Consider the following 25,007-nt stretch of genomic DNA (forward strand, 5'->3'; position numbering starts at 1 on the left):
CTACGTATGTATGTGAAGAATGCATGCATTTATGTCCATAAGAACATGTGTTTGCGTAAGCGTGCTTGCGTGCGTGCTGCCAGAGACAACACTTCGAAAAAGGTAGTGGTATTCATACGCGTGCGTGCGTGCGTTTGTGCGGGTGCGTTGTGTTCGCTCGCGCCTACGTGCATGTGGCTGGGTGCGAGACCCCGTATGTGTGCTTGTGCATGCATGCATGCATGGATGGATGGATGGATGGATGGATAGATGGATGGATGTATATGTATTCTCAGACTATTTGCCGATGTAAAATATCAATCCTCTAAATAACCTGTGCAAATTTGGGTATGTTAGCTTTTCCGCGAAATGCATCTACCGCCTTATTGCACGTTTAGGTGGTTGCTGCGAAGTTGAAAGGAATAAATCACGGAATGATATTTAAACTTGACGAAAATGTAGTTGTTAAAAACTGCTCGTTTACTCTTTTATATTCTTTGCATCAACATAGTAACTCTCAAATTTAACAGAATGCCACCAGAAAAAGACCAGCGAACTTACGCTGATTTTTTATATGCTTCTAAAATCTCATTCATCGATAACCATCCTTTTACACCTGCTTTTATGCACACATCCACTTCACAGCTCTCTTTAAATCACCCATCGAATTCTGTTTCCTTCTCGCAGAGGGTGAGGACGATGTGACTATTCATGAGATCTCCTGTTTAAACACACTCAAATTGTGTCACAATGACCATGTAGCACCATGGCATCTTCGTATTGTGGCATGTGACTTGTCTTTCTTACAATAAAATTAGAACAGTACACCAAGAAGTGGGATTTTGCAGCATTTCATGTATCTTCAGGATAAGTACAGGGCTGCAGAGTTTTTCAGTGATGCATCTAAAACGTTCATTGCGGTGTCCTGTGCTGCGTATCGACCGAATTTTAAAGCAGGTAAATCCATGAATGTAAATACAAGTATTTTTTACGGCAGTAGGATATGGCATTTTTCTGGTTAAAAGTCACATAGTTGAACATCATATTCCTAAATCCATCATCTATACAGATTCGCTGAGCGTCGCCCGTGCATTATCATCTGAAAAATCATCGAAAAACTATGTCATTATTCTTGTCTTCAAACCAATTATGATAGCTTATTTTTCAAACCTTGGGTGACTGTGTTTGGTGCCAGGCCGCTCTGGCGTTGGCGGCAGTGATGTGGAGGATGAAATGGCCACCAATGCTTTGCTCCGAAACACAGTAGATATGGCAACACTAGATTACACAGGCCTCAAGCCGCACATTACACAACTCCATAAAACAACAAGCTACAACAACAAACTACACAAACTACAACAACAAACTACACGTAATTAAATCACACTTGGGACAATACAGTACTTACTCACACAACAGGCACATTGAAATTACCTTAGCTCGGTTACGGATAGGCCATACACATTTAACGCACTCGCACCTGTTTACGGGATCTCCAAGACCCCTGTGTAGCAGGTGTGGGAAGGGCCTATCCGTGATATACATCCTCATTCAATGCAAGGGACTCGACATTACACGACGCAAACACTTATGAGAACTCTACAGACAACACGTTTCATTACATCCGTCATAGTTTTTAGGAGACGATGCCATGTTTTCTGTTCACCACACGTATAAGTTTGTGTCAGAATTGTTCACTTCTTACAGCTCATCTCATACCACCCATCGTTTTACCCTTTGTCCTATACACCAGCAACCTTATTTATCTTTTGACCACTTTTGGTCTTCATCTTGTCCCTGCACACCAGCCGTACTCATATTCTTTAATTGATTTTATGTGTGTTCCCTCTAACTATTTTAGTTGTCACCTTTTCATCGAAACACTTTCTTGGCGCTCCTTGCCCTAGTAGGCCTTGCGCCATTAACATTCAAACATCATCATTACGAGGAAAAGATGCATCAGCTCTGCATTCAAAGGCGTAATTTGTTAGCCCTCGGGAGACTATATCGCTGGCGCCTTCTTCTGAGCTGCACATCAGACGGGTCGCTAATTTAAGATATTGGGAAGTAATAAAAATGCCGTCTTTTTGTTTCCTGAGCAGATTTTAGTGGCTTAAAATAGCGTGCTTACTAAATGACCTTCATGTAAAGATGAATGGTTTTCTCTTTTGTTTCAGTGGGAGGCATTATCTGATATCACGTGCGGTTGTTATTGCGCTCGTCAGTGAAGATTGACTGTAGGTGCTTGCTAATGTGCCACCCAGAATCTCCAAAACATTAGGCTGCCTGTGTAATAAAGATTTGTGCGTAAACTTGCCCCGGTCAATCGCGCTGCTGGAAGGTATAAGTTGGGGTTGTAACGGGAATTTGTACATTTCTGTAATTGCGATTTTTAACCTTTGAAAATTGGGTCAGTTGTTACCCGTGCAATCTCGCGACGTTAAGCAAAGCAAACGAGAGGGAATTTTTATTTACCACCCGATTTTAAATGCGTCGAGCGAATAACTATCATCATCAACAGCTTATACACGTACACTCTAGGACAAACGCCTTACGCATTTACCTTCTCCCCTACCTGCCTCAAAACGCCCACATTACGTCAATGCGAAGGTTGTCAGCTGCTATGCTGCTGCGACAAGGACTGAGAAAAACAGCACTTATTTTGTTGTGTTTCCAGGTATCGTTGTAACGCGCCTAATTGATGTTATGGCCAGTGTTGTCTCTCCACTCGAACCCCCCAATTGATTCCACCCATTTTAAGAAAAATGTTGCTGTTCTTCCGGTGACGCTACGGAGAGCTAAAAGGGAAAGTTAGGAAACAAATTACGCCACCTGGCGCTGTGTACACAAACTGACTTCGCGGAGCTGCTCGCGCGGGGCAAGGCGATGCGTACTCGAAACTTCCTAACGCCGCTGCGTATGGCTCCCATCAATTTCCCGCCGAAATGTCCGGCCACCATGCATCGCGCGCAAGAAGAGTAAGCTGATACGCCATTACCGGCGCCAACATGGAGCTAGCGATGCCCGGACGCGCGGTATAGGTCACGGTAATGTGCGGCTTACGCGCAATTCGTTTAACACGGCCGCAACCCGGCGACCGAGCCGGCTTCGCTTCGGCGTTGTAGCTGTCTAGGCTGCCGGTCACTGTTGCCCTGACGCGTTGCGACGTGTCTCGCCGCCAATTAGCGTAAATCATCTCGCGGTAAGCATTATGTCTGGCCAACTCTGCTCTGCTTGGCGCTTTGGATTTTTTCATTTACAGCGAATAAAAGTCATATTCCCGTCGTCAACAATGGCAAAATAAAAAAGGCTTTGTTGTCGCAAGTACAATGTGCATGTGTAATTAAAATGCCTTAGAAGATCCCTATTCCTTTATTCTACTTTAATTCGTAAAACGGGATGCTAAATTTTCATCTATTCATAATCGGAATACCCCACGACAATATCCACCCCCCAAACAAAACTATACTCAACGCTCTAATCCTGGCAATCTACAATGTAACTTCTAAACGGTTGTAACACATCGCATAAAGGTTACCATGGAGCCAATTTGACTTTTTCTTTATCTCAGTGCATTCGAAAGTTTACAAGCGTGAAGTTAAAAGAGGTTTGTAGGTTAATTTAAAGCATTAGAGGTTACTTCAACAAAATCTGACATGAAACCTAAACGTTGTAGCCTATAAAACTCATCGTACACTATAGGAGTTGCTTGTCGCGCCATATCTCCCTACAGCCTTGACGAATACAGAGAAATGGCGGTGTCTACAGGTCCCGTGGCCGCATTTCCGCGCCACTCGAGCCTTTGCGCCGCTGTGATTCATTTGTGATGAAGCGAACATTGCTGTTGCAAGAGTTCTTTTTCGGCGTGATTCGCGGAGGCTGCGTGATCCCCTTTGTGGCTGGCAGCGCTACAAGGCCCTTTCTTCTACGACCATCAACTCCCCATGTTGGGCCAGCGTAGTTTCCCTTATCGTAAAGTGTAATTGTCTTCTTGGAAAGCTGGCGCCGTGGTAGTTGATTAAACTAGAGAACAGATTGAACGGTTGGTTTAACTAGAGACCAGAGCTCGGCCTTGGGACAGCTCAAAACGCGAGGCTTAAGTACGGGTCAAGCACTGCGAGCGGCGTCATCATCGTCATCACCAGCCTATCTACGTTCACGGCAGGGCAAAGGCCTGTCCCATTATTATCCGATTATCCCGGTCGTGTGCTAGCTGCGACCAATTTATCCCCGCGAACTTCTTGATCTCATCTGCCCACCCGCCGCGGTGGCTCAGTGTCTAAGGCGTTGCGCTGCTGAGCTCGAGTTGGCGGGTTCGATTCCCGGCCACGCGGCCGTTTTTGTGATGGAGGCGAAAAGCAATAACGCCCGTGTGTACGATATTTCGGTCACGTTCACGATTCCCAGGTGATGAAAATTTATCCGTAGCCCTCCACTACGGCGCGCCTCATCGCCTACGTTGCGTCGGCGGGTTAAACCCTACAATAAAATACACCAATTCATCTTATCTGCTCATCTAACTTTATGCTGCCCCCTGTAAGGTTGCCTTATCTAGCGATCCACTCTGTTACCCTTAATGATCAACGAGTACCCCTGTCTCTGATTTGCTGGAGGCCTGTTTTCGTAGTGCTGCCAGCGTAAACGAGGCTTGGCAGCTGTTTTGTGTCTGCTTTTGTTTGGTGGACGCAATCGTAAGTATGAGAAATCCGGCTTAGACGCCGTCGCTGCCAACGCCACTACATAAATATTGAGGCAAAATCAAAAAGAATATAAAATATTAAATGCCTCCGCCTGTGCCACTAGGCATAACAGGATTAACCCAATAATAATATAAAAGAATTGGCCGAGAGGCAAAACGTGTTTTTAACCACCGAAGTGGAAATAAATAAAATGGGAAAAGCTACCAATCGACGCCACAGCCAGGAGAGCGTGCCCGGGGAGACTCCCCTGATCTCCCCTGGGAAGGTAGCGCAAGGCGTTGGGATGAAGGAGAAGGGAAGTTGGAGTGTAGGAATGGGTTACGGGCGTTTGGGTGGGAATGGGGACAGCGAGATTTTAGGTCTAATCCTTCGAGGTCCGATTCCTATAAAAGGCCTGATTGCTCAGGATGGGCATCAGACTGCCAATTGGAATTTGGCGGACCCCAGAATAGGTTCCGAACTAGTTGAGCTCCGACCAGCGAAGCAGGGAGAACCCTCGCAGGAGTGGCGACACTATCCTACAGACCCGTTTTGCTACTAAGCTGCTCGACGAGCGCCCGCCAGATCCCCCGAGTACTAGATAAGACGTTCCGCAGACCTCAGGTACTAGTCCTCGCCTGTTCTCAGTTTTGGGAACCGGGGTCTTGTCCGACATAATGGTATACGCAACCTTTTAGACTGTCGATTACTATGTACACCCGGATACTATCTCCAAAGGAAGAGCCTTCGGGATTTAGCGAGGTAACTCAGGTTTTGACGATCGTCTTCTGTTTTCTTGGTGCCAACTGCTCACCCACCAAATAAGACCATAGAACCAAACCCAATCTTAGCCCAAAAGCTTCGCCTGAAGATGTTATCCGAAAAACATACTCCTCAAATCCTATGCGTGAATCGCCGTGTTAATTTCTTCCGTCATAAAAAATAATAGATGAACGACTATACCGTATTTTCACGGGTATAACCCTCTGCTCAATATAACCCGTAACCCCACTTTCGGTCGACGAATTTAAATATAAATCCCCGCGTATTGTCCACATATTTTGTACATAAAAGGATGGACCTAAGTACTACTCAAACAAGATTACACATTTGTTTTGTCAAAAGAACTTATCCAGCTGACTACGTAACAAGATTACTTGACGCATACATTAGTGAGGTTGTCTATTGTTACGGTGTGTGTACAAAATAAGCACTGCCAATGGGATAACAGCAGCTTAGTCGGTATTATGGCTGTAGGGGCATGACAGCTGAAAGCGCATTGCGGTGAAGCATAACCAAAGGAAATATCTCCCATATATTCGGCACCTCTACTTGACAACTAAATTTTTCGCAGTTTTGGTGCGGGTTATACGCGCAAAAATAAGATGTTTAATGCGTCATATTTCCCACGACGTTTCGTTTTTTTGCATTAAACATTTCTTCCACATTCTTCAACCTTTACACATTCCATATTCTTCGCCGTTCCACATGTTTTTTCAATCTTCGGAGACCATGGCGGATTTTTTTTTTTTCGCGCCGTGTTTTAGAGTCACACTTAACATCCTGAGGCTAGTTGCGCACAAAACACAGATAAAACAAAAGATGTTTCTACAGGCCCACACGTTTTAGTTGCAGCAGGGTCACTTCATAAGGTTTCGTTTTCATCCACGGGTACTGAAATAAGTATAAACCTTGTTCCGTTAATTGCCTCCAGTTGGAGGTGGGACGCCGGCTTGATGAGTGAGTGAAATCGGACCTTTTACGTCAACCACAGCAGATAAGTTGGCTGAGTTTGAGTTTTTGGCTTGCAATAACTTGAGGTGAAAGAGTTGTCATGCGCACATGTCCTTATTTTATTCTTTTACCTTACCTGAACTGATAGCTTGATGTCTGAAGAATTTAGCTGCTGATCACGCGGACCTCTCTGACTATTGCGTCCCAATGTATGACGCTCTAAGCAATGATCTGGAGCGTTACAAATGTCTAGTGGCAGAACAACCGTAACGATCCCAAATAGATCTTGCCAAGATTAGTGGCGGTGACTCGCCCCAATGCCGGAGCCTCCGAAAAGTCTCTAGGCCTGGGCCTTTCCTTGGTCGCCACGAGCAGCGTTGCAGATGGCTCGGATCGCTTCCTTCCTCTCTGCTGCAACGCCGATGAAACGCATAGGTAATGATGGGTGCAAAACCATTTTGGCCAGGCCCTTCGCCCTCCCTTCTCTGACTCTGCTAAAAGGCACCTTCCTACAGTCAAGCGACGTCCAGCAAACTGCGATGAAAGGAAACGGTATAAATAAAATGGGAGGCTAGAGCACAGAAAACATTATGGGCGGTGTGTTCGTTCAGTTACTCACAATATACACAAAAGCTTTATGTCGGCTACTTCAAGAAAACAACCAGACAACACAGTGCCCTAGAGAGAAATGCATTCCCTTAACGTTTCGCTTCCGCGAGTGCTCCGCGTTTGTTTATGTGCGCCCCTGGGGTACACCTCTTTGTGGGTGTTGCAAGAAAGCCTGATTTTGCTTTCTTTTCTTGTACTTCCTTTTATTTATTTCTACATCTTGAGCCTTTTAAATTTTGCACTGAGAATTTTTATCACTACTTCTTGCCGGTCAAGCATAGGTATATTTTGCTTTTGCGAGAGCTCCACTCGACAACGGCAATCGATTTTTGCATCAGAGCCCAGCGAGAACTTCTCTAAATCTGGCGTTCCGTGCTGTGGTGCAGATCGCCTCGGTGTACGGCAATTCCCTGCTTAATTCGAAGTGCCCATCATTGTCGAAGGCAGGAAAAAGTAGTTCTACGGTTGATGAATCGGAGGTTCCGATGGTGCGACTCTTTCCTCAAGTGGCTTCAGTTCTCATCCTTTGGTGCACACATGACGGCGAAGCTGAATGGAAGGCCGGGTCCTTGTGCCGCAAGAATTAGCTGCCTTTTTGTCCGCGCTTTCATCCCTGGCTCACTGCGTCAACTAAACTCGACAGATGTTCATCCCGAGCTTTAATCAAGTACAACAATAAGAAATCGCTCCGCGATTTTCTCCTTAGTTTGTCAGGAATTATTAACATTGTTGCGTTAAATATATTCAGCAGCCGCCCATGGAGTCGGACAAAATCAACCTCAAGCGGAAATTAAAAAGAAACAAAAGTGCCATTTCTCCATGAAATAGAACCGAAAAGGTTACGCCGACCTCCCCTCACGAGAACCCTGGTGTGAGTCCACGCTGAGGGTGGTTCAAGCGCAAGCGGAGAGCAACCGTCGACCGAAAGGCCGCCGGAGAGTGGAACACCGGTTGTATGCGCAGCGCGCCCGAAGGAGAGGACACCGCGGAAGATAGAGTACTGCACATGCGCCGGCGCCAGTGTGTCTGCCGCGGCTATGACCCAACACAATCCAACACAATCCACTTTAATCCAATACGATCCAAATCCAATCCAATCCAAGCCAAGCCAAGCAAATTCATTCGATTCCAATCCAATGCCCCTCGCGAGAGAGAGGCATCGGAGAGGAGAGGGGGTGAGCGGCGGAGAGCGCAGCTCGCGCGGTGAGGAGAATGCGGGAGGGGCGGACGACAACAACGCCGACGACGCTGCATGGACAAGGCAAGTGAATGAGATGCAGTCGCATCAAATAAAGAGCCGTCAACCCTCATTGAATGCATCAGATTCAAGTGGGCACAATTAAAGATTATACGCTTTGGTCCTCCAGTAGAACAGCGTTTATGGCTTTTGCTTTTGTAATAAGCTGCAAAGCAGACGATTTAACGGGATCTTGTTCTATCATTTACAGTGACCGCTGCTCAGTGGGGTGAAACGTATTATGGCCACGAAGTATTCGGAACCTGGCGAATATACCTGACAGCTTTGCCGTATGGCGATCTGCTTACGTTTACCATATTATATGGAATGAATAAAAATTGTGATCCAAAGATATTGTCAGTAATAAACACATGGTTCGAGGACCAGTTGCGGGAAAATCAGTGCACAGAAAACCAATTTACCCCACAACAAACTGGAACATCATTCCTTTCTTCCAGTCTTGTACGGAACGGCGTTACAAGGAACGGCGTTCCTGGAACTAGTTCCTTTTTGGAGGAACGGAAGAACGCCACCGTTCCATTAAGGGTCGGTGGAACTGTAACCGTAACTCGTTACGTTTTTGAAGTTACGTTACGTTACGTCGCCGAAATGTCCGTACACCGAAATGTCCGTACAACGAAATGTCCGTGCACTGAAACGCCCGTACACCGATATGTGCGTACAACGATGTGTCCTTACACCGAAATTTCCGCACTAAAATATCCTGCACCGAAATGTCCTCGAGCCGTCTGGAGTTTGTCCGGCGCTCCCTGAAAAAATTCGCCTAGGAGCGTTTCTTTTGATTATCTTTATCTCCAGATAATCTACTGCCGGTGGTGTTAATATTCGTATAATATAAGTAGTTCGATGTGAGTTTTCAATGACTCACCTAATTTCGACCCAGGATTATCCGACACTATGTTTACATTTAAAAACATAATTGTAACGTAATGTAACGATACGTTCCAATTTTCGAAGTGGAACTGGAACGCGTTCCTTTCGCAATAAAAGAACTTGTGACGGGAACTCGTTTCAAAATTGGCAAGGAACGAGGAACGAGCTTTCGTTCATATTTAGGAGGAACGTGTACAACACTGCTTTCTTCACAACCAAAAAGACAGTTCAATCAAGGTTCTGTTCTACATTCATATGGATTGTCTGCTGACAAAAAAAAAAGTTGGCTTTAGGCCTGCTCACTTCGATACAAAGGCCGTTAAAAGACAATAGCCCTTGCCACCCCTGCCACGTTACTACCTCTGTTCATTTTCCTTCCTTCCTCTCCCACTCTCCGTTCTCGTATCGCTCCCCCCGATAACAGGGAGGAGGTTTGTTCAAGTCAAATCATATTTGTTGCTTTAATCTGCTCACGCCATGTGCCGGAAGATTTTCTTACTTGTGAACTCCAGTAATGCTACGAGGGGCGCCACGGGCGGCCTTTTCTATTTTCAATCCAAGGAGAGGAGAGAGACCACGGAGCGATCCTTGGTATCTCTTCTTTGTGCTTGTCCGTACTTGCTATGAGTTTTTCAGCAGTTAAACGCCAACTAGCCCACCAATCGTCTTCCGATAGTGTGTGTGAAATTATTGTTCATAATGATGGTGCCCCTGTACACAATGCTGTTTTTGCAGAACACAGAACTACACTCGAAACCCCGCAGTCATAGCTAGGCGGTAAAATTAGGTACTTGATTTCAAATGTTCGCTGCGTCCTAAATAACCGGGATATCTATAGTCATTCATTGACACATGTAACGCAGAGAACGTGGCACTAACAGCAACTTGATTATCTGCGAAAGTATTGTGAAGTGAAATTCGACACTGTCAAAGTCTTTCCTTTTATCGTTGTGATTGCCGCACAACATCGGCGGGAGGGGTTCTCGTTGAAATCGATGACTATCATCCTTCTTCTTCTGTTCAGTGCCAGACGTGAGGCCTACGCACAGCACACCCGAAAGTTTCTGTGGATATGCCAGAAAAGTGGTATCTCCACAGTGCCACACACTCGCCGTGTGGGATTGGTCAACCAAAAAATCCATCATGCCAAATCTTCGCGTTCAACCATCGTCGTCGTTAGACAGAGGGCTGCATGATGGTTTGATAACCGAGCTGGTTAACCCGACGTAAGTTGTCCAACGCGAACGGAAAACCGTCAATTGGAAAAGAAAAAGAAACGCCTCCCGCGCTGAGAATCGAACCTGGGTCCCTCGGGTTATGAAACTGGCGTCCATTCAATTAAGAAAAAAACACCGAGATATATAGAGATTTAATCACATTCCTGGCGCACCGAATTATTTCCATTGGTTTATTCGGCCGCCAGCTCTGCTGCTTCTCCGGCCTTGCACGAGTAGTGCAAGGTGCAGAAATTTCTGAAATGATATCCTTCCTTCTCAGCTTGTACAGAACACCAAAAAGTTCTGGAGCATCAATGGTGGCAGAAAGACAAAATAATATATTTCGTTGACGGAAGAGGCGCAGTGTTTTGAAAAACCGCTTGCTATCCGCAATAGCTACTATCACCGATGTGCTCATCTTTCGTTCAACAAATAAATGACATTTACGTTTGCAATAGGGGTGTCATTTCGCGCCTAGTGTGTTTGTATACATTTTTTCTTCTTAATTTGTTTTTCTATTTCGCGAAAGTGTCGTTCTGTGTAGTCGACCTCTTGTGGCCCTTTTTCCGCTTTCTTTTCGTCATTACTTTTTCATGTCCTATGTATTTGCTTACATTTTCCCTGAGTAATTTTCTTGTTTTCGCAATAATGGCTTCGCATTTTTTCTGCGCAATGTTAGCTTTCTATGCAGTTATTTTCCAATTATTTGTACAAAAATCCAGTTTGTTCTGGAATGCCCCCATGGTAATTGAAGGCACCCAAATAAATCTACAGATAAATAAATAAGATAACATAAATAAACAAAAAATATAAAATAAAGTTCACCACTTTTGATAGGTATGAGCACTGCTACCAGGTTTCGTAGTTTGGAGAGAGAGGAAGAGAAAGAACTTCAGTATATAAACACCCCTACTCCGGGCCATCGTGCCAGTCTCTTTATTCGGAGATGACCGCTCCATAGAAGTCCTAGAGTCCCTCACTAACCCGAAGGTAGTGGGCCGCCAGGAATTCTCGCGTAGACTTCACGTCTGTGCCATGGCCGGGGTGGGAAGCGATGCGGAAGCGTAGCTGTGGTGCTTGGTCGGGTGGATGGCATTACAGTAAAGGTAACGCACTGATGGTTGGGAAAGACAATTGCGTCTACACTGTAAACGCAAACTAGCCGGAAATGGAGTTTTAATCAAGTAATGTGCCCTGAAAAGTACTTATAGCAAAAAATGTACTTCCTAGGCATGGTCTAAACAAGTGGACGAACCTCCATGGTAGTACCGTTGCCCATCCGTGTAGCAAAAGGGAGGATTTAGAACGACATAACACCATTTGTGAGATGGCGTTCGGTCCCTTGTAAACAACCACGTCCACAATAAACTCCCCATCTGGGGTAATCATCTCAAGCGGGCGGTCGCCATGTTAGTCTTGTGTTGTTTCCGTGTGTCAGCACTCAACCGTGGACTAATGCTAATTAGAACGAGAAAGCAGGACGCGACGGTTGCATGCAGCTACAAAACCGATACCGTACGTATACCCGTATAGATGCTTCAGCCAGCGCGATCACAAGCAGACAGCGCGGCCGTGTTGTTTCAATCTGTTTATTTTGGCGGTAGGTGTTGTCAAACTCTGCTGCTAACAAAGAGACAGTTCTCTCCGTTGCAAACAATTGCAATGTTCATCTGCTTCGCTTGCTTGCGCATATATAGACAATGTAAATTCTCGTTCCAGCGCGCCAACGTACCCGACTGCAGCGACTCAACTTGCCCTGGCGGCACGACTTGCTGCCCGGATGTAAACAACCTCCGTGCTATCAATGCAGCCGCAGCGCGGCCGGTGACTTGGTGCGGCCGGAGCTTCAAGCGCCTCGCCTTGGGCCATCATTTTTTCTTATTTGAGAAGGACTAGTAGTGCCCTTTGGTGGAAAGATTTTTATGTGCCCCTGTCACACGACGAACGGCCGCTAACAACATTTGGATACGGCGAGAGCTGTGGACAGCTCGCTGGTAAGTGCTCTTTCATCAGTCGATGCGTTTGTCAAACGTTTGGATAGGATTAACTGCGAAGTACCCGTGCCGCACACAGCACGTACACGCACGGGCAAAGAAAAAAGCGCACACTCGTTTTATTGTACTTGTTTGTGGCTTTTGGGGTATGCATTCGCATTCTTTTGTAGGCCGGTTTGTAACAGGGCATTCGAGATGAAATCGTTTGTCGCGCGCGGCGTCGTTTCAAAGAAACGTGACGGTTACTCAGGTAGCCGAATCGCCTCCGACAGCGGTGCATCGTAGGGCCCGGTCGGTGAATATTGTAGGACTCTGTCTCTCATATGCATCGAACTGCTCGTGTTCTTTTTTAGTTAACTGCTCTACTTTGTAATATCTATTTGTTAACGCTCCTGATGGCTTGCCTGTCCAAATATAAGTCTTTGTGTTGTTTTCGTTCAAGGCTCTGACTCATTCTTAGCGCTCTGGTCGGCGAAAGCCGCAGATCAGACGGCCACCCCCTTCGAACACTGTTCCCTGTAGATTCGGTGGGGTTGTTTGCTCGCTTGAGTCGACTCTTCACATCTAACAGCGCACCCTATTAAGGAAACGGTGACATGCGTAAAAGATGCTATGAGCCTATCGAACGATTAAATGCATATAGTGTGGACCACGACGGCGACGTGGTTGGAAACCGAAATGTTTTTATTCCCCTTCGGATGATAATGAGTGGTGTGTATACAATCGGGGCCCGTCAGTCGCCAGCTAAGGCCACGTAATTAAAAACACAAATTCATGCCCTTATGGAAGAGAAAAGAGTTTGCCGTAGCATGACACAAGTCTGCCGGGCATAAAAAAGGATATCATTTTTTACAAGAACAATGCACACACTCTTCTTTTGTTGGTAATAAATTTGTCATAATCAATAGTAAGACCATACACAAAAATTACTCGATTCATCTGACACTCGATTTTGACACGGAGCTTGCAGCTCCAAAAATTGCACTGTGGTTTTGCGTGACGGAAACTTCTACAATCACGGTAAATTAACTAAGGCAGGTGTGTGTGGCATGCAGCGTTGCTAAGTTTGCGAGAATAGCGTTTCCATTTCAGCTGTTTTTTTTTGTTGCCATACAATCACAAGTAATTTGGTGCCATGAACGAGGTTTACGTTAGCTAACAGGGCTGTAGTAACGGTTGCGGCTACAAATGACCTTATGCACCAATAACACTTGTCAGCTCGGTGACACAGAATATTAAGGTGTCAGAATACGGATGACTGAGTCGCCTAGTTGATTACTACTGTAAAAAAAGAAAGTGTTTTCTGACCCAGTGAAGGACTTTCCTGTATGACTAGCTGTGTTATGACAAATGACCATACTTAATAAGACAAGCCGTAGCAAATTAGCTTTGGATGTAACACCAGGAGGGAAATAGGTGGAGGTATCTGCAAGTATAACTGAAACAGTGGGTGCCTGTCCGGCATGAATTCATTATTTGCTGACACAATTTTTTTCTGCAGATCCTGATACATTATCGAGTTGAATGACTTCATAGATCTTAAGGCAAGATAGGCTGTGCTGTACAAGGCAAGGCTGCATTCGGAAACCAAGTTGGCCCCTCCAGCAGAAGTGAGTATTGCCACGCCTTGCAACAGCCGTCCAGCTCGCAAAAGCTCCACTTTTTCTATGAAAGTGAGCCACCATGGTAGGCGAGAGGCAGTGTAAGGGTTTGCATCTTTAACTGTGTGCCCACTCACTTGAATAGATGCAAGCTGGCATCTTAAAGCAAGAAACAGCAGTTAACAAAATCATGCAATACCAAAGTGTTTTTTAGTCAAAAACAAAAACTAATCTATCAACCTACAGAGACTTGCATTTTATCTTCACTGTCATTTAAAGTTGTGTTCGAGTATATTGTGCGGAAGTAATATCTTTTTTATTGCTGCAAAAGCCAGGACGGTTAATGTACTGGCACTTGGATTTATGAAGCCTTTGCATTCCTAATTTAGGTACTGGAATTTGCAGGGAACCTGGCCTTACAATTTTATTACTGTACCGAATTATTAAGTTCATTTACCCATAGTGTCTGTTTTGAATTTTACGTGTGGGCCATTTTTTTTCTTTTTTTGCTTTTTCGGGCAGATGTTCCTCTGACTCCCTGCCTGCATTCCGTGAACGGGGAAGTTAGCCTCCCCATCGATGGTCAGCGTGTCCTGACTGCATCATCTTTACTGGGAGGACTGTGTAGTGTGTTTGCATCGTTCTCGGTTTTCAACATTCAATATCTCAAGAAGGCACACAGAGCTCTAACGTTTGCGGAACATGGCTTTTTGGACCTTGCCTGCACCAAACCACGTGTGAAGGATTTAGAACTAATTAACTTTTATCGCATCAATATCGCTCACTAATACTTGTTTTCAATCCTGTAATCATTGGATAGTAGTCAAAAAGAATTCTTATTATATTTCTGACTTTTTCATTTTTCATTTTTACTGAAAAGGGGATATTTGATGGGCCGTTCTGTATGCTCATAATACAGCTATCTTTCAGTGAAGCAATAATATTAACAAACTAATTTAACTTCAAACAATTATCTAAATAATATTGGCAACTGGTGCGAAATGAATCAACGAAAAATTATCCGAAAAACACGAATTTCATGGCTTTTTGTTCTCACTCTAAAGAAGCTGTCGCGATACCACCCATTCTGTTCTATATCATTGCAATTAACCCGTCAGACTCGGTCACTTTTCTTGGCGCATTTGTGTCTTTATCAAAACGCACTGGTATTTTCCGCAGCATATGTTTCGTTCTTTATATTACTCATTTATCCATAGCCATCTCACTGCAGTCTGTCTCCTACATCATTTATCTCTTGTGCCTTTACCACCTACAAAATGCTTGTTACCTTTCAATATCAAATCGTTGCACAGCTCTCGCTTATTTCACGACAAATTGAAAAATTGTTTTGTTGTTGTAAACCACTGCAACCATTTTTCTTCACTTTGTGTACTTAGTACTGATGTGTGCTGATAAGTTCTCATAAATACTTACGGGTTCTCGATCCTCTAGTATTATATAATGATTTCATTTACCATGCGGTTGTGTTTGTGCCTATCTGTTTTTCAAGTATTTCCAGTTCTTGTATTATTATTGTTTCTACAATTTGTTCAACTAGCAGACAGCTCTCGCTCATTTCACCACCTACTGAATTTTTTTTGTTGTTGTAAACCACTGCAGCCATTTTTTTCACTGTGTACTGAGCGGTGATGCGTACTGATAAGTTCTGATAAGTACTGACGCGTTCTCGATCCTCTAGTATTCTAGAATGATTTCACTTACCATGCGGTTGTGTTTGTGCCTATCTTTGTTTTTCGCGTATTTCTAGTTCTTGTAGTAATATTGCTTCTACGTTTTGTTCAACTAGCATCGTATTGCTGTCTTCAATTCCTAACTGGCGTGTTATTTAGCAATGTATCATTTGTGATTTCTAATATGAGGTCGCCATAAGTATTTATTTCGGAACCTCCTTGTGTACACCATGTACCATGTAAACTTGTCTGCGATAGTTCGTTTGAAATAAACCTGAAATCGAGAAAAACCGTGTGAAATCAGTACTCCCGCAGGGAACTAGAAATTCTCCCTTGTGGCCTTGAAAACCTCCTTTCGGAAGGCCTACAAAACTCCCCAAGCTTTCGTCAAACTCCATTCAAAAGAAGTAAATGCTTCCCTTGAACCTCCTAAAAACGCCCCTAAACTAACACAAGTACTTCCAAAGGGAGCCATAATAGGCTCCTATTCAACCGCTTAAAAATTCTATAAACATCACTTAAAAACGCCCTTCAGGAAGTAAAGAATACTTCATTTTGACCTCCTTAAATTCTCCCGAACATTTCTTAACACTCCCTAAATACCTCCTTTCTATAACCTAAAAACTCCCTGTTTTGAGGAGGTAAACAAAACCTCCCTGTTCCATGTACTAAAAAAACTCCTACAAGGAGGACCACTAGAGGACAGGCGAAAAAGAACCTCTATGGAGTATATGGGAGGAAAAAAAGTTTAGAGTGTAGGGCAAGCGGGGCGCGAGATGATTCCATGTTGATACGGGGTGGAGTAAGAATAGAGGATGCTTGGGTTTTCCGGACCACAGTTGCCGATTCACGGGAGAGGGTGGGTGTGGAGACCGTGGAACACTGCCCACTGGACACGCAGTTCGCCGAGGTGCTGCCGGCGTTCCTGATGATGTAAAACATTTTGATTGCCATGGTGGTACAGAGTTGGCCACAGAATGAACAAATCCTTTCTCGTCTTGCTTTTCCTTGTATTCTTCACTGTGCGGGTATACGTGTGCCGGGACATCAAAAAGTAGACTGTTGGAAGTCAGCGCCGTGTTCTCATTTTTTTCGAGTGCTTGCCCAATTTTGCGCTGTTCTTCACCATTAAGGCCATGCACCGACTCACCCAAGCCTCAATCCTAGCAAGCGGTTTCATAGGTTTCCACCTTCCCTAACAGCGGACCAGCTAGCACGGTCTGAGTCGTATCGGTGGTACAGCACCCACTAAACACGGGGCCGCAGAATCTCCAGCTTCACGCATATTGGAGGGAGAATCTTCAAGCGCGTATGCAGCTGAGGCGGCCTAGTGTATGCTCATGGCAATATGGTGGTGTTGACGTGCATTCGCTTTAGAGCATAGTCCTGCTGAAATATTTCAACCAAGTTGCACTACAACTCGCACAGCCGTTGACACGAGCATCGCCCAAAGTCTTGACGGATGCAGAAGAAACGGTTCCATCTACCGAGTATTAAAAAAGTCATCACTTACTAGTCAATTAAATGAAGAATTTAAGATTACCTTAACATATCAAACCTGGTATAATAGTTTCTAGATATATGTGTAATAGGCTACACATTTGAGTCAAAGGCCTCCGAAATTTCAACCTTCATGCATAGGAAATGTTGAAGGCCAGTTAACACGAACAGCAGTTTAAACACCCGCATAGCCGGTGTAATCAGCCGCGAGTGAAAGCCGTTTTCAACAGAAGAATGATAGCGCCAAGTCTGTTTTCGGAATGGAGCTGAAGCCTTCACGGATGTGCACACCCCACGGAAGGCTGGGGCCGCAACTGCAACCACGCTGCCACCTTCCCGCCCTGTCGACCCGTGAAGGGGCGGGAAGAATTGAGCTGTCTGTGGCGGGTTGTCTGCCCTTTAATGCCTACAGAAGTACCCCCCAAAAAAAGTGGAACCAGTGAACCCCGGATTCTGACTGGTACGTGTACTTTCTACACCAGTTATAGGCCATCAACGGGACGAAACGAGTTAAGCCTGATCAAAACAGAACCCGCCGGTCACGGCTCCCCGGTTCACGTGGCGCGTGGCATTGTCGCGCTCGTGTAGTGTGGCTCGGTGGTTTCCGGTGCCCAGCGTAGAGGGCGATGACCTCTGAGAACAAACAGACGATGAGCGAAGAAAGCCCAGACGACCGAAACCAGGGAGCCGAAGGCAGCGGCGCCCGAATAGGCTTCGGTGAAAACAGCGGTAGGACGGTGTATCAAACGGTGTGGCTGACTGAACTCCACAGAAAAGGGGCTGCCAGGAAGAACAAGGAAGAGGAAGGCAAGTTTACACTCATGCATGGTGCGACAAGCAAACAAGAGTTGGAAGGAGCCACTGCCACGGGCAAGAAAGAAAATCCAGCAAGTGGGAGGAAGACATCTGCTGCCAGTAAGTCGCCACCTTTGCCGGAGATGGACTGCAGGATATGTACAGACCACCGCCCGGAGTACAACTCGAAAAGTGGAAGGACTCGGACGCCGCCATCACCATGGCGCGAGCGATGAACATGCCATTGGAGGACTTCATTAACGAGGTCACCACTCAAGTAACGTGGTCGCAAAACCTGCTGCTCGCCAGCGCGCCTCACAAGGAGCTTGTGGATCAACTGGGCGGCATTGCCCACCTACAGGTAGGATCAAATGTATACAGGTTTGTTCCATACCTCAAGCATTTACCGAACACGAGCGCGGGAGTGGTGGTTGGAATCACCGACTGGCTGGCGAACGACAACATCATGAAGTACATTACCGCACCGCGGCATAAAATAGTATCCGCCAGATGGCTAGGGAACTCGTCGGCAGCTTTGTTCCACTTCAACGGACCGCAGGTACCCTTCTACCTTCAAGTATTAGGGGCAATAACCAGATGTCGTCCATACCGCAAGTCAGTTCAGTTTTGTAGGGCATGTGGGAACATTGGTCACCGACAGGACGTATCCCGTCCCCCAAGCCAGAGCTATGCGTTAGATGTAGCAAAGAAGCAAAAAATCACGCCCACCTCCCTCGCGGGAACCCTGGAGTGATGCGACGCTGAGGGGGTTCAAGCGCATGCGGAGAGCAACCGTCGACCGAAAGGGCGCCGGAGAGCGGCACACCGGTTATATTCTAGGCACTATATATGCGCAGCGCCCAAAGGAGAGGAAACCGCGGAGAAAGAGAGTACTGCACATGTTGCAGCACCGCGCGCAGCGCCGCCCACTCGCGGAGTGAGAGCGCGCTGGGCCGCACACGCTCTCACCTGGGCACGCGCCGGCGCCAGTGCCTCTGCCGCGGCTATGACGCAACACAATCCATCACAATCCACTTTATTCCAATCCAATCCAAACCTAATCCAATCCAATCCAGTCCAATCCAAGCCAAGCCAAGCCAAGCCAAGTCAAGCCAATCCAATCGAATCCAATCCAATCCAATGCCCCTCGCGAGAGAGTGTTCGCTATCGGAGAGGAGAGCGGGAGAGTGGCTGCGGACAACGGACGCACGCCGCGGACAACAACGGACGCACGCAGGAAGGACAGGGCCGCCGACAAGAGATGCTCTGAGCGTTGCATCTACAAGGTTTCCGCAAAACTTCACTAACCGATGTAGGAGGCTACGGAAGGGTGGTGTCAGACCAACTCATCTCGCAGGCATACAGAGATATAGATGTGTCGCTAACACAGTCGCCTCCTTTTTATTTATTTGATAGGCCTCTAAACGTTCACGTGCAGTTTGGTCCCGGCTTCTGCCTAGAATTTCGGCCTGGCGAAATATCGGCTCACACATTGTGCATTTATTGCAGTGAGGCGAAAGGTGCGCCCCATCAGGTTTCTTTAACATTCACGCATGCTCCCGTAACCGGTCATTAGGGCAGCGGCCGGTTTGCCCTATGTACGACCTGCCGCATTTCCGCGGAATCTCGTACCCTACTTCTTTTGCGCAATACACATACGGAGTGGCGTGTTTCTTTTAGCAACCAGCCTTTTTCCCTGCTGGCATTGTTGTGCTTGGGCAAAGCTGCGATAGCTTGTGTGGTGCAGAAAAAACCAGCGGAACACCATGCCGATTTCCAACCATTTTAGGTTGTGTGACACCTTGTGTATATATGGTACAACTTCAGGTTTTTTGGTGTGCACTTCCGCACCCGCGTTTTTTCTTTTGTACTGCCCTTCAGTTTTTGGAGTAGAGCTTCCGCCACCACCACTATGACCGATCGAGGGAACCCTGCAGACAATAGTATTTCCACTTGTTTTGTGAAGGCCTCCTGTACTACGTGTGAGCATGTCTTTAGGATAGCCAACTCCAGGCAGGATATTGCTATGCCCCTGTTAACAAGTTTAGAGTGGACCGAATGATATGACAAAAGTTCTTTTCGCGCACGGGGAAAATACATCCAGCAAGTGTGCCCCCTCAAAAACCATAATTAAAATCTAAAAACTGCAAGGCTTTATTATCCCGCAGTTCATATGTGAAGGACAGCCATTTCCAATGTTCCTTAAACACACTCTTTAATGCCTGGACCCTAAACTAGATAACGGGGGCATAGAGATATCCTGCCTAGCGTCGCTCTGCGAAAGTCGTACTCACACGTAGCACAGGAGGCCTTCACAAAACAAGTGAAAAACTATTGTCTGCAGGGTTCCGTAGATAATGGCGGTGGTGGAGGCTGTACTCCAAAAACTGAAGGACAACGCCAAAAGAAAAAACGCGGATGCGGAAGAGCACACCAAACAACTTAAAGTGGTACCATATGTACACACGCCGTCACACAAGCTAAAAAATTATACCATCTTCCCGTGGGGAACCCTGATGAGGATGCGAAGCATCATGGGGGGTTCGGTGTGGTTCCATTGCGTTGCCATTATGTTGATTGACCTGGTGTTTAGTAGCGCCAGAGGGAATTTCGCCTCCGGTTCCACACCTGTGGGAAAAGCACGCAAGTACTGTTGTGTTACGGTGAGTAGGTGGTGAATCTCGAGGCGCCGAAACTCGCCCATCATGCTCTTGTCGATGTTGTCGTCTCTGTAGTCTCCGTCCGGGTTTGTGAGGTAAATGTAGAATCTCATTGAAGGGGTCGCCGCCGCATGTCATCGATCGCCATAGGCCTGGTGTGGCCAACCAATGTGTTGAAGGGACAGAGGTCAATCTTCCTGTGTTCTGGCATCATCGTCATGTCTAGGGGCGCACGAGCGCACGCATTGCTTCTTCGTCTTCCCTTCCCCCCTGACGTTCCATTAAAAGACAGACCTTCATGATCAATTCTCTCCCCTTTTGACGCTCGAGTCGAGTCCTTGGGGGTCGACGGATCCCACAACGTGGTGCCGAAACCCGGGACTCGTGTCTGCCAGGCCGAGACTGACAAGGAAGACCGATAGCCTTTCTTCGACGGCTTCTGCTTGACTGACCGGCGGACCTACCTCCAAGGCGCAACGATGATTTCAATCGAGCGCAAGCTGCGGCGACGAACTGCCCTTCGCGACAAGCTTTCAGGCGTCTTGATGGAAATCGAAGACCGCCTCTGAAATGGCACCCTGACTGCAACGATGGACACAGCGATATCCTTGGAGAGGATCGAGGCCATGCATCGACCGATCCAGAAGCTGGACGACGACATTTTTCTGGAAGCGATGGAGGAAATGGTCCCGGGAGAGACCTCCAGCGCGACTTTATGCAGGGACAAGGTGGTTAAGATCATGGCGGAGCTCCTCTACACATCTCGAGACCAGCAGGCTGGTGAGTCTCTCGTTTTACCTTCTGTAAAGATACCGCCTCATAGCAAACCCGCAACCACCAGAACGAAGCTACCGACAATATAACTGACGAAGTTCGATAGAGACCATCATAATTAGACGATATTCTGGAGCCAATTTGAGCAAGCCGTACACAAGAATTCGGAACTGCGAGCGACTGAAAAGTTTCATTATTTGACCAACCTACTTACCGGCTCGGCCGCTTCCGCAGTAACCGGGCTCCCCATTACAGAACAGTGCTATAACGACGCATTAGAAATACTCCTGAAGCGCTTCGGCCATCAGACTCGGATAGCGCAAAACCACCCATGGGCACTGATTGACATCAGAGCAGTTTCGTCTTCGAGTGACGTCGCACAACTTCGAAAGCTTTACGACGAGGTTCAAGTACACTGCAGAAGCTTTAAAGCATTAGTAATGAACCCGAAAACATGTTGCTCCATGCTACGTCAGATACTTCTAAGGACGCTCCCAGAAGACATGTTCCTGAGGTACCATCAGCATTACAAGAAGTCACCTCCTGCCTTAACATCCGAGACGCAGCGTGAGCAACAACCGATCGACCACAAGAAAAAGTTTGACGAACTGATGGACTTCTTCGGAAACGAAGTTGAGTGCTTGGAAGTAGTTATTCGGGACACGTCGGAGATAACGAAGTTTAAGAAGGATGACAAGCTAGGGGAACAGCTGCGAGCAGGAATTTCCGAACATGAACATACCGCAGCGTTCCTGCATGCGACATCTCCCGACATACGAAAGTGGTTGTTTTGTTCCGCGTCACATGACGCAGCGTCTTGCGAAGCTGGGGACGTAACCATGGAACGTAAGAGCCTTCTTACCAAATACGGACGTTGTTTCCTTTGTTTAACACGAGTACACATCGCCCGAAAGGGAGGAAAGAGAACTGCCTGCCCTCGCTGTAAACGACAAGTCTCCTCGATGTGCAACGCAGATCCGGACAGCCATATAAAGGGACAACTTATATCGGCCCCCCTTCAGCTCCTCTCAGGAAAAAAAGGTAGCGCCATCTTCCTCCAGACGTTGAACATCCAGGCTTCCGGCGCCTGTAGCGCCGAAAGGTGGAGGATTCTGTTAGACGGGGGAAGCCAGCGGAGTATCATCACTACCGCAGCCTCGAGAAAGTTAGGATGCGAATTTCTTGAAAAGGAGGTCCTGAACGTAGGAGACTTCGGAGGGAAAGAAACGAATAAAACTATAAGAAGAGTTCGAGTTCACCTGCTTGACCCTACAGGTGAAAAAGCACTCAGTGTCGAAGCACTGGAGATTTCGTCCATCTGCAACCAGATGATTCCTGTTCCCGACCAGAACATCATAACTGTTTTAAAGTCGCACTCTATCGACAAGACAGCTGCAGTGTGCGGATCAGGAAGGGACAAGGACATATCAATTTTAATTGGTTCCGACTTCTACTGGGACATAGTGACAGTGACCCTAAAAACAGTTGGACCGAGCATGAAAGCTGTAGAAACACGCCTGGGATAGACTGTTCAAAGACGTGTTCAGACTACAGAAAAAAAGACCACTGTAAGAACGTCGTGGTTCTACACGCCAGCCTGCCTGGTGTACCTTTCGCCTTCGAACGATATGGAGAAGCGGAGGCCACAGTCACTACAGATCCAGTCCGCGCTTAAACGAGGGTTCAAGTCTCAGAAGACACACGATATGAACACGCTCTTCCTCGGAAGCAGGACATCGACCTATCTGATAACTTCCATGCAGAAGAGCGAAGATGTGACAGTTGGTTAAGACCCCGGATATGGGGCTGTGTTGCTCAAGAAGCGAAAACCTGACTGACGCCCTGTAAAAAGGAATAGGAGACCAGTCGCTGCTACAGTCCCCATCGTTGTTGGAAGAACTTGCGTGGATGTCTTCGCATCAGGAGTTCCAGGAACCAAATAGTCATTGTAGCTAAAGCGAACGAGGAGACCAGTCGTCCGGCTATCCAAGATGGCTACGACCGACTGCCGTGAGAGCCGCGCTCGTGGAGCGAGCTCCCGCTGGCTGCGCTGGTTGTGCACTTCGTTCTCTTTATTTAACACACTCCCGCGGCCCCCAAGTTGAGCAGGGACTTGTTGCACCATAACATCTGCGGACCCTGTCGCCGTATCTTAAGTCCCGATGACAGGCGGACGGAAATCCACTGGCGGAAGGAGCATTGTCGCACAACTCCATCGCGACCGAAAAACCGGTGATGATGGTGGTCGAGTTGTTAGACGGCAGGCATCGACTTGTCGTCTAGAAACACGACGTCCTCTACTTCGAGCTTCGCTGGCAGCTGTTCTCTCACCTCGTAAGTGAATCGAAGCAGCAGGAGGTATTCCCATATCGGACGGTGCCACAGACGATACCCCTTGGCGGCTTGACGGTGCTGTAACAGTATGCGCAGCTGGCTGCCACTCAACAAAAGTTCTAGAAGGCAGAGTTTCTGCTGGAGGTACCTGTTCCCTTTGCTTAGCCAGGAGTGCGCTTGGAACAGCGGGCATGGCTTCGCTCTTTGTCACAGGCTTTTCCGACACAAACGTGGTGATATTGTCCTCCCTCAGAACAAGGCTGTCTGAGCCCTTCCACTGCGTGCCGAGCACTTTCTTGATGCAGGGGTCACCTCTCTTCGTTTTAAAATGAAGTTTCACCTTTTGGAAGGACGGATGGTTGGTGACGTCGCTTCTTGGCTCTTCGTTGCGGAGCAACACCTGATCCCGGTGGTTTTCTTTGCAATCCTGAAGTTGGAATGGTTGGACGGCGGGGTCGTTGAACGTGGAGTTTTCCGTAGTGCCCCGAGTTTCGCTGACTTCCATGCGGCACATGGACGATCGATCATTGTCTACGGCGGCGTCTTCCATGGACGATTCTCCAAGGGACAGAAAGAGTGCGCTCGAGTGAGCGGTCGAAAGGCTTGAGCTGTCGAGTTGAGTACCTTAAACGGTCCAGCCCAGAAGCGTCTCCACGGCCATCAGAGTGGCGGAAATTCTCGAAACGTTTACGGTTGCCACCTTCCAATACGCGTCTGAACCGATCAACACGCTGACCTGGTTCTCTCGAAACGTGGGCGCAAGTCGGGCATCCGCAGCAATTTGACCCTGATCGGCCGTCGCACGAACGATTTCTTTGCTGACGGGCGGGCTTGTGATGGTGCAGATGCTGGGAACGTCCAGGGCCTCGACTGTGATGTTCTGGCCATTGTGCTGACTTTTAAGTGTCAAAGAGACTCTGTTGCACGTAACAGGTGCTCTCGGGCGAGTGTCTCCGAACGTAGAAAGCGTTAGACGTTCGACACCGTTGACCGGACAACAAAGTGCTTGGGACACGTCACGTGGAATGAATGTTCGCTGGCTCCCGGTGTTCAACAAAAAGCGAACGAGCAGCTGGTGACTCTTGCCGAGGGCCCATGCACGGCCTGTCTGGAGAAGCACCGACATGGGTCCTGCACCGCTGGTTGGCGCGGATGTCACCGCGCTGGCATTATTGATTTGCTACCCCTTTGCTGCGACTTTGCTCCGACTCTGGACTGGTGGGCCCAAACCCTTCCGCAGGGAGCTGGATGTCGCACAGTGACGTGAGGTGGCGACGGGAACAGTGGCTGCAGACAAGACTGTTGACTG

This window comes from Haemaphysalis longicornis, unplaced genomic scaffold (assembly GCF_048455015.1).
Source record: "Haemaphysalis longicornis isolate Haplotype H1 unplaced genomic scaffold, Haemaphysalis longicornis Haplotype H1 scaffold_4, whole genome shotgun sequence".
Taxonomy (NCBI): Eukaryota; Metazoa; Arthropoda; class Arachnida; order Ixodida; family Ixodidae; genus Haemaphysalis; species Haemaphysalis longicornis.